Genomic DNA, 15,840 nt, shown 5'->3' on the forward strand with positions numbered 1-15,840 from the left:
CCCATTTTTATATATAAACATATATATAACATAAAAATACACACACACATATATATATACAGTTTCTTTCACGTTGCACCTTATTTTAATCTGATAGTACCTCTGTTCATAAACATACCTGTGTATTTACCTATGTGGAACAGCTGGCGTTAACGTTGATGCAGTGTAGCCGGTGCTGTCGGCACTGCCGTAGGCCCTGCCCTGTCCCCGCCGCTGCTCCTCACGCGCGCAGGTTACGGCAGGAAAAAAAGATCAGGCAATAGCAAATAGGAGCAGCGCAACACGGGCACGGCTAAGCGGTGCCTGAGGGCAAATGCACTGACGGCCGTGCCGGCAGCGAGAGCTGCGCGTCCGCCCGGCCGCGCTGGGCCTCCCTGAGGGCTCCGCTCCGCCCGCCGCGGAGCAGAGGGGCGGCGCGGCGCGGCGCGGCCGGGGGCCGCGGGCACCCAGCGCTGCGCGCACGCGCCGCACGGCGGCCCCGGGCCCAGCCGCGGCCCCGCCGCTGCCGCCCGCGCGGCGCCCTGGAGCCCCGCGCGCCGCCCCCCGCCGCCATCTTGTCTCGCCTGGTCCCGGCGGCGGGGCCGAGGGAGGGGCGCCGCGGCCCGGGCCCGGCAGCGCGCCGTCGCGCTTCTCCCCTCCCTCCTTCCTCGGGCCGGCTGCGCTCGCCCGTCGCCGGGCCTGCGCGCCGAGGCAGAGCGGGGACTTTGCCCTGCGCTCGTAGCGCGCCATGTTCTGCTGCCCGGCCGCTCCGACGGAGCGGGGCGAGCGGGGAGCGCCTCGCTGAACAGGGAGAGCGTGATCAGGGGCCAACCAGCCACGAGATGGTACGGAATCCGAAAACGTTATTTTAAAAATACATCTAAGTGATTTTTCGAACAGTTGGGACTAGAAATACAAGAAAAATGCCAGGGAGGAGCCAGCACAACTGGCCAAAGGAGCCAGTGTAGAAGCTGCCTCAGCCCAGGCAGGGACCAGTATGTGAGTCCCACCAGATCATCTTGTCAAGAACCTGCTCTTACCGTGCTGTTCCCTGCCCTTCTGTTATAAATGTCTCAGCCTCCCTCTGCTCACCCTCCACGTTTCCATTATCTTTTATTCAAGCTGTAAAGACAAGGGCAGGAATAGCCTCTAAAGTGCCCCCCCCAGTAGCTGTTCCTTAACTGCATTGGCAAACCACTAATCTTCCTATTTCATTCTTTTTCTGCACAACGGAAATAATATTAGCTCTTTACCACAGGAGTTGTTGCGAGAGGAATTTGTGAAGAACTGCCTGGCAGTTGAACACTACAGGGATGAAGGCTGTAGATGTATCTATAGAGGCAGAAAAAAGCCTTGAACTAAGAAAATCAACAAAGAATCTAAGTGAGAATGGCCAGTTCAAGACTAGAGAAGGAAATAGTGTTTTACCCAGCCTACAGTTTGCTAGAGGAACTCTCTGCTACCAGTTATCCTTGAGGTCTGGATTCATGGCTCGGGAGAGGTTAGGATATCTGCAGAATAGCAAGTGTATGAAAAGTTTGAGCGGTAAGTATTAAAAGAGAGTTTTGAAAGGATATGAGTTACTCTTTAGTGTAAATGCCAACCTTTTGGCTGGAAAGACTAGAATGAAACTCACAGAGACAGCTTTCATCATACCTTCTCAAACCTTCCCTGAAGCAGTTGTGCTACCACAGACGCAGATGTCATCAGCCAACATCTCTTCCAGCATGGCAAGTCCAGTGTTCCTCTGTGAAATATAACAAACAGTAGGTTTGGAAAAAAAGAAAAAAGGAATCCAGTTCACAATGCAGAAGTAAGTGGCACAGTGCTAGGACATTTTGACTTTTTGAAATGTTGTCACATACTTTATAATGAGCAATTCTCCCTTGCCTGACAGTTACACCAGGAGTATAAACTCCTGGCATTACATAACTTTTGCTCAGAGACGAGCAGGAATAGGGCACTCTGTTCCTAGAATAATAGTTTGTAAGTGTGACATTAGGTGCACTGATCCTCCATGAAGGCAGTGACAGGGAAAATAGTGCTGGGCTGTTTCTGAGTTACATTTTATGATTGGGGAGGCAGAGGAATGGGGTGGTGGTGTTGAGGGATCTTCTGATCCTTGTGAACAAAGAGTTGTTTTGGCATAACTGTGGTGGGATAACAGAAGTTGTGGCTGAGTTATTTGATCATGAATGGTTGTTAGAGCATTCTGCTGAGGCAGTCTGCGTGATACGGAAATGATGATCAGGAAGCAACATTGGTGGGAGTTTAGTGTTTAAGCTGAGCCCAAGACAGGTGGATAAGACCCCTGTCTGGCTTTTGGGGGCTTATTTAAAAAATTTCATAAGAAGGAAAGTGTAGTTGGGATGTTCTTGAAAAACATGAGTTTTCAGAGACAATTGTTCCATTTTACATTTTATTATATAATTGCTTCTGCTTCATTTTAGGTTTCTTCTGTCTGTATAGAACAAAGACTTGACTCTGTAACTCTCTGCATCAGGAGAAAAATAGCAAGTTCTTTAAAAGAACTTCAGCCAGCACATGTCCTTAGTGTAAAATACTGGAGATACAAAAGGATAGCTTTTCTGGTGAATTTGAAATATGTGGGGTTTACTATGGATCAAGATACTCCATCTCTGTTTTGACCTGAGAAATATGTGTGAAAGATGAATGTGACTTTCAGCTTTATCTGCTTTCCCATATATTTTGTACATGTGTCACCCTGTAGAGATCCTGCCACTGAACTGAAATCTGAAATCCACACCTTACTTATTTTGCCACAGCAAGAATTGAGTGAAAACTGTATGTAGTTTTGGGCTTGTGATCTTTTGGGTAGCCATTGCTTATTCTTCCTGCAAAACCAACGTTAGCTTTTTGCTTTTAAGACTATATACTTGGAGTTATTCAGGGAAAAGTGGAACAGTTGCAAAAATATTTTAACAATTGTCTAGGAAATGTGATGTGAGTCTCCTGTTTCTTAGCTGTCCTATGACCTATATTCAGGAAAATGCTTATTTCCCCTAGAGACACTGCTAACACCTGGCTGTGGTATTCCCAGTATTCACCATTAAAACTAATGAACTGCTGAAGCCTAGATAAATCATTTTAGTCATTACAAATAAAGATTAAGAAGGCTTAACTGAGTATAAGGCTGATCTTAAAAATGCTGCAGTGGATGCATTGTCAGGCAACCTTTAAGTTTTACGATTTCAGTATACTTGAAAAGGCCTCCTGTAACATCTGGCAGTATCATTAATAGCTGACACAATTAATTTAGATACAGAATATGTTTTTTGGGGGGATTTCAACTAATGAGTCATGTCATTTTGTTCACCTTTTTTTTTTTTGTTACTTTGTTTTGAAAGAAAGAAGTTTTTGTTATGCCTGCTAGGCAGTGCATCTGGGTTTGAAAGCTCAGAAAAGCAGCCTACAAATTCCAAATACAAGGACTGGAGTCTCCTCTGGGGTTGTCAACATTGTCTTCACTGAGTACATGCCACATCACATCAGCTTATGATCTGGACCCAGGTACTTCTAGGGCAGTGTTAGTAAATAAATAATAGAGTGGATATTGGTGCACAAATCTGTACACATGCACATGCTATGACTCTTCAGACTGAAGGAGAAATTAAAATGTTTATGCTTGGCATCAGAAGAACAACATAACCCAGAACTAAGAAATGTAGTCCTCTTTCCCAGCACTGTCCTCCTGCCAAATTGTGTATGTGGCACCACAGCAGTTAGCTAAGGAAAAATCATTCTGTTGTCATTCATTTAGGAGCCATGATATGTTTGTTCACCTAAATGAAGAGTTTACCCCCTGGTTGTGTTCAGCATTTTGGATGACAGCTGCACTAATAGTTGGCATAATCACAGTGCCAGCCAAATTGCAGCAATGTTGCAGGTGTCAGGATGCTTGCTTATTTTCAAAACACTACACATTTCAGATTGAGCATTTCTCATTTGAATGATTATATGTTCCATATTCTTTTAAATATAGTTAAAAATAGTCCAGAGCCTGAAAACTGGTATCTCGGACAGCTGCACTGGCATGATTTTTGATTAGCTTCAGTTAGAGTGACTCAATCATTTGACGATTAGCAACATTTTACAAAGCATATTTTGGAATCTGCAAGGGTCATTTAGAGTAAAAATCATTTTCTGCAGAGTGAGGATGGCAGTCTTCACTTTGGGCTTTCACACTGCTATTTTTCACCAGCTACTTGCTGCTTTCGGTCTCTGTTGGTTATATAAAAAATGGGTATCATTTCGTTTATACTTGCATCAATTTTGTATGATTGCAGCTCTACTGTGTTCAGTTTGGTTACTTGGAATTAACAGAAATAGAGCCCCAACCCTAGATCCTCAAAATGAGAAGTAGTTACCAAAATATGTCTGAGTACCCTGATATTTATATCACATACAAAATCAATATGAGAAGTATATTAACATGGCACTCAGACCATCAAATATTGAAGAAATGCAAGAACTACAGTTGCCTGTCTGTTTATGAGAATTTCCAGCTGCTGGATGCTTTACTGCATGTTGCTAACAGTGCTCTTTCAGATGCAGTTTTCTTATTTTATGATTCAACGTGTAATTATATTCTTGTGCCATCTTTATTTCCAGAGGCTTTCTATTGCCTTTAGTGTGCAAGAAGGAGTGTACTTAGCTAGCAAGCAACTGAATGAGAGTTCTTCTCTTCACTTTCCCTTTTCTTTTCCCCACTCACAACTCTTCTTCACACCTTCTAGTCTGCACCAAAAATCCCACACTTGGACTTTCCCCTTTTTCTCCATTGGAATTTCCTTGTTGTCTGCATTGTACCATCTGTTCTACACCAGTATAGTGACAAAGAGCATATGAAATATGTCTGTAGAAGTTGCAGTAAATGTTGCTGAGAGTTGAATAAATTTAAACATATAATTGTAAATTTAAGCACAAGTCCAACTACTGTTCTCAAGTTCTTTTGCTTATTCATGTATTTAAAGTCAGTCATCATGCTTTAATGTTTCATGTCAAAAGCCTAACTTTGTTTTTTTTGGTTTTTTTTTGGTTTTTGCTCTGCCCTTTATCCTGTTTTTGGTACCTCTCTCATTACTGACATTTGCGAAAGCTACAGAAACTTATTATTTTCCTGAAGAATTTTTCATAACTAAATGAATTCATAGAATTTACTGACTCTCATACTGTGCAACTTTTGCATACTGATGGAGTTAGACTGCCTGTTTTGCATTTCATTTCAGTGCATTCTGTGAAACTAACTAGAACTTACTAGGAAATTGATTTTTTTGCTAAATGATTTTTCTGATTTGTCTCCCTTGATCGTGTTTTCCAGTCCTTCTCTGGTTTCACATCTCTCCATGTTCTTGGTCTCGTTTTTTCCTGCTGAGTAGTGTTGACTGCTGTGCAGCATATATTTTTCCTGCTGAAACAGCTAGAATAGTAAACGTTTCTTTTCAGTCTTTTCTCTGCATTAAAAAAAAAAAAATCTTTGTATTAATCGAGGAAGAACGTGTCCCCAGCAGCTTCTCTTCAATCTCAGTCTGACATGGAGGTTGATATAACAGCTTGCAGTACTGATTTAAGTGCTGCATCTGTTACTGAGAAAGAAAAGCGTACTAAGTACTAAGTGAACATCCCTCCATGAAATGTTAACCCTTTTTAAAGACTGGTTTACACACCTAAAACCTTGAAAGTGTTCTTAGCTGATAAAAATCAGCAAAGCCCCAGCTATGCAGTTTTATACCAGCTAGTCAATTTTACAACAGCCATTCTCTTTTACTTTAGCATTTTTGTTTCTGACTATGCTAAACTATAATATATAGATCTGTGACGCAAATATCTGTACTGGCACCTGGGGATGTAGCCAAGCAACCCCCAACAGACCAAAAACTCTGGAGCAAAATTTTCTTTTAAACAGGCTTCTTTCTCCAGCCTCACCTTTTAACATAACTGGGTTTTGATGAGTAGTCTCCTCACATTGCTCAGGGAGAACAAATTGAACAAATTCATTTTCTGTTATTAGCTGCCAGGATTCCTGCTGCAGAGGTCTTCCAAGAGCCTAATGCCCCTTCGGACAGTTTATGGAAATTTGAAAAGACAAAAATAATTACAAGGTGTGGTTTTGAGCCTATGACAGCCTGAATTCCTTTGTCTGTACAGGACTTGGGAGCAGATCTTGTCTGTACATGTCAGAAATGGGTTAGTTGGAGCAGTGTAAGCCTGTATGCAGACCTCGTTTTGGTCTGAATGGCTTATTTGAACATAGGCTTGTGCTTATCTGACTGAAACATACTAAAAATAAAATGAGTTTAAACTAAAAGAAGACTGATTTTCACAGGTTTTTGCACAAAACCAGATAAATCAGGTTTTAAATCACACTTTGAAGAAAGATCCTACAACTCTGTATGCAGGCAAGTCTTTAAGCTTGAATTTGTTTGTGTGATGTACAGACCAGGGAGTACAAAGGGCACTGTTGTTCTCTTCCAGGCTCTGATCCGTGTGTCTCTGTCTGTCTTCACTTGTTATTTTCCGCTGAACGCATGAGGTCATCTCAGTTTGACTGTTCATTTGTGACTGCAATAATAATTTTTTAGAAAATGTCACATGTGGTGAAAATACCTGTCCCAATACTGTTAATAGCATGGTGAAAGACAGGCAGACCTTTGCTTGGAAATTGGAAGCAGGCTCTGGAGATGCTATTTTCCTTATCTGGGACTAACTGCAGTCTCAAGCCTGTTTGCCTATGTGACATGTCATCAAATCTCTGAAGTACTCAGAGGGAAGATTTGCACTTACAGCTGCACACTGCTCAGTGCCCCCTCTACTTCCCCTCCCCCAACTCATTAACATGCATGTCTTTCCTTATTAGTATTTGTCACTATGTGAACAGCTGGTAACTGTTCTGTTTTCCTTCTCTTCAAAAAGGCCTCCACTGTTATGAGGAAAATCAGTATTAGGTAAAAGCAATTTTTAATACTGATTCCAGGTCCATTATTTTTTTCATTATCGTTATCATCATCATCGTCATCATGGCAAGGGTGGGCAGGTAGGCTGTGGGCCTGATTCTCATGTTACTCCAAACTGTATAAGAGGAGAAAGACTCTTCTGAAGGTAGCAGGGTTACACCAATACAAACCCCAGGTAAGTGTGAATCAGAATCTGCCTCTCATTACGTTTTTATGTGACTGCCTTTAAAATACAAGCAGTTTCTCTTCCAAATCCATTTTAACAGTAATGAAGATTTTTTTTTTTTTTTTGCTTGCATTTCTCAAATACATGCTCCACCAAAGATTTTAAATGACCTCTTTAGGTATTTATCTTATGACCAAGGTAGAAATTATTTCTCTCATTTATTGTTCAATAAGGAGAAGATGAATAACCACGAGATAATTGGAAACTAGGATGACATGTTTGCTAGGGTCCTCACTTAGATTTTTCCGTGATAAATGACTGGTTAAGATGGAATAGGCATTTTTAGTGGATCATGGCTCTATTCAGGACTGCAGTAGCCGGGTGGCCAGACTTTGTGGACCATCTGAAACATCTCAGATCTAAAGGTCTCTGTCTTGCAGGGTGAAGACGGTATTTTACCCTGAGTTTTGAAACAGCGTATAGGACAGTAATTGTCCTCCATGCCTTTCCACTTCTCCATTTTCACTTCTCAAGACATAACCCTGAGAGCTTATTTAGTTTCCATGGGAATAAGCAGCAATATACTCGTCTCCAATTTTTCCTTGATGCGGAAAACTCAGCTACATACGGTGTGGTAGAGGGGTTCTGTACTTTCCACTTTCTCTATCAAAAAAAAACCAAGGAGTAGCAAGAGTCCTGGTCCTGTGGACATAGCTTGACTGAGGGTAAGGAATGTCTTCAGTTATGCGATATAATAGAGATACGCTGCATTCACATGATCTTACACAGGACAGGAGCACTTAGAGTTATAGTCTGACACAAAGGGCTGCCTTTCACCTTTTGAAGTGACTAGTTTTTGATGTTACTCTTCAAATCTGGTAACTTGGTAAGACAGGTACCAAACATACATATCTCGGTTACAGGATACCTTATCTATAGTTCTTTCTTCAGGGAGCGTAGGGCCTGCTATAGAATTGATTTGATGTTCCTATGTGTTAAGCACCCCCATAACAACAGATATGTGCCTCTTCTGAGCTGTTCTTTTAAACAAGCTAGCATTACCGTAGAGGAGGTTGCCCACAGTCCGAGAGCTAGGAGAAAAAAGAACCAAAGCTTTGTCTGGCAACGCATGGGTTGAGAAGGAAGAGAAGTTCCTTTCTCTTTTCCTCCCCGCTTTGCTCACATTTACACATGGAGGAGTTCAAGAAAAGCAGGTAAGATTCATCTCTTTGAAAGACTGCTTTGTCTGAAGAGAATTATTCCTCCTTCTACTAATGTATACTGCTTGCAAGAGGCACGGACATCCCTAAACATCAGTGCCAGTCCTGTCCCACTGTGGGCTTCAGCCTTTCAACTCTTCCTGCACAAGGAGAGCCAAGGCACAAGGAGACACAGGGACCTTCCTGCCCAAAGCTGGCTTCATCGCTTCCTGATAAAAGATGTCTTCGCTGTGGGAAAGTTTCTACCATGTGTGGGTCAGTCTAGAAATGCTGTTTGCATAGGATATTTCCATAGGAGATAGGAGTTCTTATCTATCTGGGATGAATGATATTAAAAAGAAGTAAAAATAATTCGTAACTGTAGCACCATGAACTTGCTAGCCTGCATCTCTTGTATGTCAAACCCCACTGATAATAATTAGAAACTGTAAGTTAAATACATTGTAGGAAAGACCAAACATGGAGTTTTCAGCACAGATATAAAATGCATTTAATTTTTTTTCCTGGAAATATTAAACTATAGAGCTGTGATCTGTGATCACTGCATGATTAGACAAGTCTCCATTCCTTTTGCAGATTAAACACAAATGTGAAATAGTGAAGAGCCTCCTCCTCAAACTGATCAAATTTGTCAGAATATATCTGCAGTTAAGTAAGAATTGGCACCAAGAGAATTAGAACTCAATTGAATTGACTTCTGCTTGCTTTAAATCTTCCCTCTTTATTCTTATACTGGCTTGTTACTATTCATTTGATTCTAATCTCTGTTTCTCAAAGAACATTAGTTTGAAATAAATCGATGGAATACTTCTAAATGAATAGAAGTCTTTAACCAATAGGGTGACATGAAAATTAAAGAAATGTTGGGAATACAATACCAGAAGAGAAATGACAAAATATTTTGTGGCATGTTGAGTTGTTTTGCTCTCTTTGAAATGGAAGATGCATGTACAGTAACTGTCCAAAGAAAATGAACCAGATACTGTATCTTCTGCTTATTTTTCACTATGATTTGACATTTTCATCTGTGGATCAGTTTATCCTCAAACATTTACCACTAGAGGGTGCTCAGATAGCAGTATTCCTAGGAATTTATAAATTATTGTTTCTGGTTTGATTTTGGCTTTTATGCAGCTAGCTGTGGCCTTAATTCTCATTTTCCCAGCTACTCTGTTTTGTTTGTTTGCTTCTTCATTTTTCCTCTATCTTTTTATTTGAAGTTTATGCAAGCTGAGAGATTCCTGCTGAATGAGTTACTGCTTTATCATCTTGGTGCTATTTGAACAGCATTCGTCAGCACAGCATGAATAGTCTCACTGCATCTCTCCTCACGTCATAGCCAAATATGACTTACCTCTCCACAAAAATGAAACCAGCATTAAATAACAGCTGTTAAGTGATGAGAATAGATCTAGTAGAATTCTAGAATCTAGGACTATTTCAGAGTAAGGAAACCTGAGTATTTGGCTTACTTATCCTCCATCCCCTCCAAAACTAAGCATATTTGTATTCTCTGGTCTTAACCATCTTCCATTTCCTGTGAAGAGAGACATTTGAAGTCATAAAATTACTCACTTTGTTACCCATACTGAAAAGTCTAAGGAAATGTACAACACTACCTGCACCAGCTGAGATTGTTTATGATGACTCTAAAAAACCTTGCATGTACACTGTTCATAAGCCCTCCAGGGGCAAGAAGAAATTCTCCTTAATCAGGGAAGCTGGAGTAAAATAGCAAGCGATCAACTTTGTACCTGAACTAGTCTTCATCAATAATCAGTAATCTGTATAATACTACATAGCTACACAGAGCCCAACAAAACTCAAATGACATTATGTTTTTCTGGTTCTAGTCTAGTCTACAAGATAGGTCAAGACATGGCAAAGAACAAGTGTCATGAGATTATCGCTGAAACAAAAAGCTTTTAGGGAGTTTATGGAGTAAATGGATTGTGAGGAAAGAGAATATGGACAAGAAGAAATGCATATGTTATGGGCGGGCAAGTGGATTCAGAGACTGGTGAGAAAAAGGAGGTAAAGCATCTGTAATGAAAGAGGAAAGGAAAAATGACTAGATATGTCTAGCCACTCTGTGGATGAAGAATTGAGTGTTTCTGCTGTATACAACTCTGAAGGCATGTGGAGTAAATTGCTCCAGGGTAAACCATACTTACATGACGTAGGAATAAAATCTTTCAGGGACAAAAACAAGGAGTTTTCTTAAAGTTCTAATTAAGTTACTTCTGAATACTACATTGTGCTCAGATCCTTTTTCTCTAGTGGGGAATATCATTATTGGCTCTCTGTAGAAGAATAGGGCATCACATTTCCTTGGGGAGGTTTTGTTGATCCTCTGCTGAAGATCAACAGAGCTGTGTAATTATGGCCATATTAACTACTGGCTGATGTTAAATTACTTGTAGGAAGGGTAATAAGGCAGCAATCCATCTGCTTTCAGTATTTCTTATCAGTCTCATTTCAGACCCATATGAGTGAAAGAGCAATGTGGCTGTAGACAGTGGTCTCCTTGCAATAGTAGTGTATTCTTCTTGACAAGAGTAGTATATGAAACTATTAGATGGATTTTAGATTGATGATCCTGCTACCTTTTGCCATGAAATAGGATGAGCATTCATAGGGTGGTCACAGATAAGAAGAGATAGAATTACTTGGACTAGTTTTGCTCCCTTTGTTGCATTTGTTCATTCTTTGTTTCAAACTGATCTTCATTTTCCTTCATTTTAGAATTGTACTTCTGACTGCTCAGACAACTGAGCAATTCTGATTGCCGTGTATGAGTGAATGGTTAGTGCCACTATTTACTTTTACAGCAGTATGGGAGATTCAGATAGATGGATATGTTGATATGAGAAGTTCTGTTTGATGGACCAGGGAGAAAGCAAAAGCTGAAAGACCTGGTTTAAGGGGTCATTATTTAATTACAGGAAAATTAAGTAGCAAAAGTGAACGACATAATCTGCCATTTTGGATGGCAATAGTTTTTCAAGTATTTTCAAGCAATAGTTTGAAAAACAGTTATTGCTGAGGAGAAGGTTTTTAGAATAGAAAATCCCAGGTCCCCTGTAAGCAGATGGAGGAAGAGGCAGAAACTATAAAAGACAAACTGCTTAAAGAGAGAAGAAGAAAAAGATGCAAGGCAAGGAGAAGTAACAGGATGAATTTGGAAGTCTGGAGACAAAATGAATCAGGATAATCTTAAAGCAAATCTCTTTTTGTAAAAAAATATAACTGTTACTGTTTTAAATCTAAAGCAGCATGATTTTTCTTGGAGTTGATTTCCTTCTTTAGTTCAAGTTGTATTTATTATTATCTGAAATTGCCCACTATGGTAAAATAATCACTCTTATACAACGCATTAAGAAACCCTTATGTCATTTTAAAGGTCAGATTTTTAAATGTGTTTGAACTTAATTTATTGATATTAGCTTGGAAATGTTGCACACAATAATTTGTGTCTACAGATAAATAACATTTTCCCTACCTGACTTGTGGGTGAAAATGGTTTGGATCAGCAAACAAGCTGCAAATAGCTATATGTTATTGCAGATGGTCTTGCACTTTGGATTACATGGGAGAATTAAAAAGCCTTTTTTTTTTTTTTTTTTAATTGGAAGTTAATTACATCTCCTGGAAAGAAATTTTCAGAAATCAGGGGACAGCCCTCCGCCCTGACATTTAATATACTCACTCTATTACCATAAGAGAAATTTATGGAGAAGTTGTAGCTTTCATACCCTTCATCTTTATACCAGGAGCCTTCACTCAATTGAGTTGCGACTTCTGATGATTTAAGAAGGTTCAAGTCCAGTACTTTCCTGAGGAGATGGTATAGTCTGTGGGGAATGACTAGTGCACAACCTTTCCAACAAAGGGGATACATAATTTGACATAGTTTGGAGGATGGCTGTATAAGCTAGTCTTTCTCCCGAGACAGAGCTGCAGCAGCTGTGTCAGTCATCTTCTCCTAAGGGAGGACCTCTAACTGCTGTAACCAGAACAACTTGCAGAGTCCAGCATCTGCCATCTTGCTGAGAAAGAAGCAGATATATACCTGTATGAATGTGTGAGAAGAGCACATACGGTGACCTAGCACAGTGACAAAGAGACCGTGCAACCCTTAGGACCAAGGTATACAGGAGCTGATTGCCACTACTGTCGCGATTCATCCGTGCCCAGGCCAATCTCCCTGTTCAGTTTGCAGACTGCAAACAGTTTGGGAGCCCTGGGCTGGGCCTAACAGCGTTAGTAACAAATCTGATGTTGCCACTTGGTGATTAAAGATGTTTGTATGCAGCTGTTCATTGATCTGTACTCACCAGATCTTGGATTTTCGTACTGGCTGTGCCTATTTGTGTAGAGACTGTGTGTATCTATGTGTAGAGTAACTGTGCCTTTTTATTGCTGCAGTTCCAGCATTGTGTATTGAACCCATTGCAACCTTTTATAATCTACCCTGGCTAAAGGACTACTCTGTCTTCTATGTAGATACCCCTTATACCACAGCTGGAAAGAGAGACAAATATTACTAGTGTTAGTGTTGTGGCTAGTAGTGGAGACCCTTGAGTGCTTCCTGGAGGACAACACAATTCGTCCTCGTTTCTTGTGGAAATGAGCAGATTGGAGCTTTCAGGCTGCAGACAGGCCCATACAGCTCAGAGAAAAATGTTTAATTCTGGCACCATTTCCCCCCAAGAACAGGTATGTTTTGTTATGACTTTTATTTAAACAAATAAAAAAGAACCGTTGCTGATTTTTATGCCTGTTCTGGAAGCTGTTTTTTCTTTGAGTCTTACCTAACTACAGCTAACTTTGTAAGCACCATAAGGTAGGTATTATAATAAAGGAAACACAGTTTTACTGGAAAACACGATAGTACCACTTGATGATTTTTTCTGTCAGCTGCTGGGTCCAGTTCATCTTAACTGCAAGGCTTTTTAAAATTAAATTGCTCTAGTCATTCCTAGAGTCATATCATGTAATTCTCTCTTGTATATGTCTATACTAATTTATATATGTGTATAATAGAATGCAAAAGGACTAAAAAGTGAGTGAACTTTCTAAACTGAGACTATATGTAGATAGCTATGATTTGCAGATCTGAATACCAATCTTTTGATCCAATGGCACTGAGTTAGACACTATAGTGTGGAAAGAAAAGGATTCCTTTCTTTGTCTTCTTAACTGTTCAGGAATTTTTGTGTTTGTGCAGCTACAGTCCATTATTACAAACAGCTGAAAAAAAATCAGAATAGAGTTCTGTATGCTGAGTCAGGTAGTGATTTCTCAGAGCTATAATGCTGGATAGATTTCAAACACACCTGTTAAATATTTGTAGTTCAGCAAATGCAGAAGCAGTCATTTGTAAGCATCATATTAACACTATTTTGCATACATACATTGTCTTTTGTCCCGTAATCCCAATAAGGTTTGCAAATATTAATGACTTTCATGAAGTTTGTACAGGCCATATCTGCTCAGAATGAACCCTGTGCCTGGCCACTCATGCATGGATGTTGCACAGGTACACAGTCTGATGTAATCATTTTATATTTTACAGAGGATTACCTACAATATAGTCTGGCTGTGGTTTGTTTTAAATAGTGGAATCAATATGTGTTTGAAGCGTTACTCAAGAGTTTACAGAGAAAAAATGACCCATGTTACTTCCTTCTTTTGTACCATTGCCGAGTAGCACGGTTCTCCAAGTACTGTCTCTCCTGAAAGCCATGCTCATGTCTTCAGTTAGTGAACAGCCTTCCAGAATGAGTAGGAAAGCAATTTCCCTATGATGGCTGAGATGTATACTCTTAATACTATGTTATAGCAAATTATATGTCAGTGGCTATTCAATGGCAAATCCCCATGCCATTAGTTTATGTTGGGAAGGGGGCTTTGAAAGGGTAAAGAATATTGCTTGAGCAAGATAAGATTTTTATTTCACACTGCTTTTAACATGACTCTGCTGTGCAATGGGGAAATACATTTCCCCGCAAAATCCTTATTTTTTGAAAACACGGCAGTACAAATAAGGAATTACAGGGTTTCTTAAAACTGCTTTCTAGATAGAGAATGCATCCTGTATCTGTTTTATTAGTGGCACAAATCATACCAGAGCCAGGAGAGGACCAAATGATCCACAAAACCTCCTCATGTTTCCTCCTCGTGGGAGTACAAGACAATGTCTTCGTGTGAACTTCCCTAGCAAATGGATCAGTGCTTAGGACCACTACATAGGAAAAATGACATCACTGTCTTTTTCAGCCATGTGGACAGCTTTTCTCATTAATTGTTTTATATACATCATGATTTTTATGTTCTATATTCCAGCTACAAATGCTTGATTTTACTATATTGGAACACTGAGTTGAGCGTTTCTGTATCTTTAGTTCTTGATGTGGCATAATGTTCTCTTCCGATTTGTGGTAAGTCTGTATCCATTGAGGTAAGCCCTCATGAGTGTTTGCTTTGTGATGCTTGTGGCTTTCTGAGTTGCAGTTTACAAATTTTCCTATGCTAAAGTATTTTTACAGTTCATTACTTTTTATTTACTTCATAAGAACATAAAGGAGTCCACTCAGACTTTCGGTTCAGGATGCATTTAACAATAAATTGATTGTCTTCCAACCAAATGAACCACTACAAGGCAAGACAAGAAACTACTATACATGTCAACTGATGCAATTTATAGCTGACTTTAAATATTATGGTGTTGACTGCACACAAAGATTACACTGTAAAAGATTAACTAGGGCAGATTAAAAGCAAATTAAATAACTGATACACTCTGAAGCCTATAGATAACAACAGGATTAATGCAGAATCCTGTAGCCTTTTGCTCACCCTAGCAGTCCCGGAAAAATCAAAGGCCCTCAGGAATATCTGACTCCTGAAAATTCTTTGAGCAGAGACCTCGCATCACAAATGAATGGTGGCTTCTTAGTACTATCCCATTGTTTCTGTAGGCCAGACTGAAAAAGTGGGACTGTGAGTGACTCAACTCTTTTATGCTTATTTTTTTGCCAAAAAATCTATGGAGATGTATGGCAGTGTGGGACAGAATTAGCTTTTCATTTACCCTGAAGGTTTCTGAGACAGCATCAAGCAAGGAAGAAACTTGGAAATACAATGTACATGCGGGAACAGGACACCTAAAATGCAACATAAAGCCCACAGCTTTATCAGATTTATATAAAATAACAATGACTTGTTCAAGAGTGCAAATCTATCATCATCATCATCATCACTACTATTATTACTATTATTATTATTGAATGACACTTCCTTCTCTGAAGAACAGTCCTTTCATAGCTAGTGACAAAAGCAATGTTTTTTTGAGTACACATCACATGACACATCTCTCTATTAGGCACTGTCCTATTCATGCAGCTGTGTTCTGCCAGGGAACACGGTTAGATATTTGTCTCAGCTTCTAATGTCAACCTTTAAATTTTTTTTTCTGTTTGCCTTTGTTATGACCTGA

At 39.9% G+C, this 15,840-nt stretch overlaps 1 long non-coding RNA gene across 1 annotated transcript in view; it reads right to left on the reverse strand.

Annotated features, from left to right (window-relative positions):
- Window positions 1-424, reverse strand: part of LOC134153502 (uncharacterized) — a 3,907-nt gene extending 3,483 nt beyond the window's left edge. Inside the window, exon 1 of the long non-coding RNA XR_009961163.1 lies at window positions 119-424. This is a non-coding gene — a long non-coding RNA (uncharacterized LOC134153502). The remainder of the gene's footprint in view (window positions 1-118) is intronic.
- Between the last annotated feature and the right edge of the window lie 15,416 nt (window positions 425-15,840).

Source organism: Rhea pennata, chromosome Z, assembly GCF_028389875.1.
Source record: "Rhea pennata isolate bPtePen1 chromosome Z, bPtePen1.pri, whole genome shotgun sequence".
In the NCBI taxonomy this organism is placed as follows: Eukaryota; Metazoa; Chordata; class Aves; order Rheiformes; family Rheidae; genus Rhea; species Rhea pennata.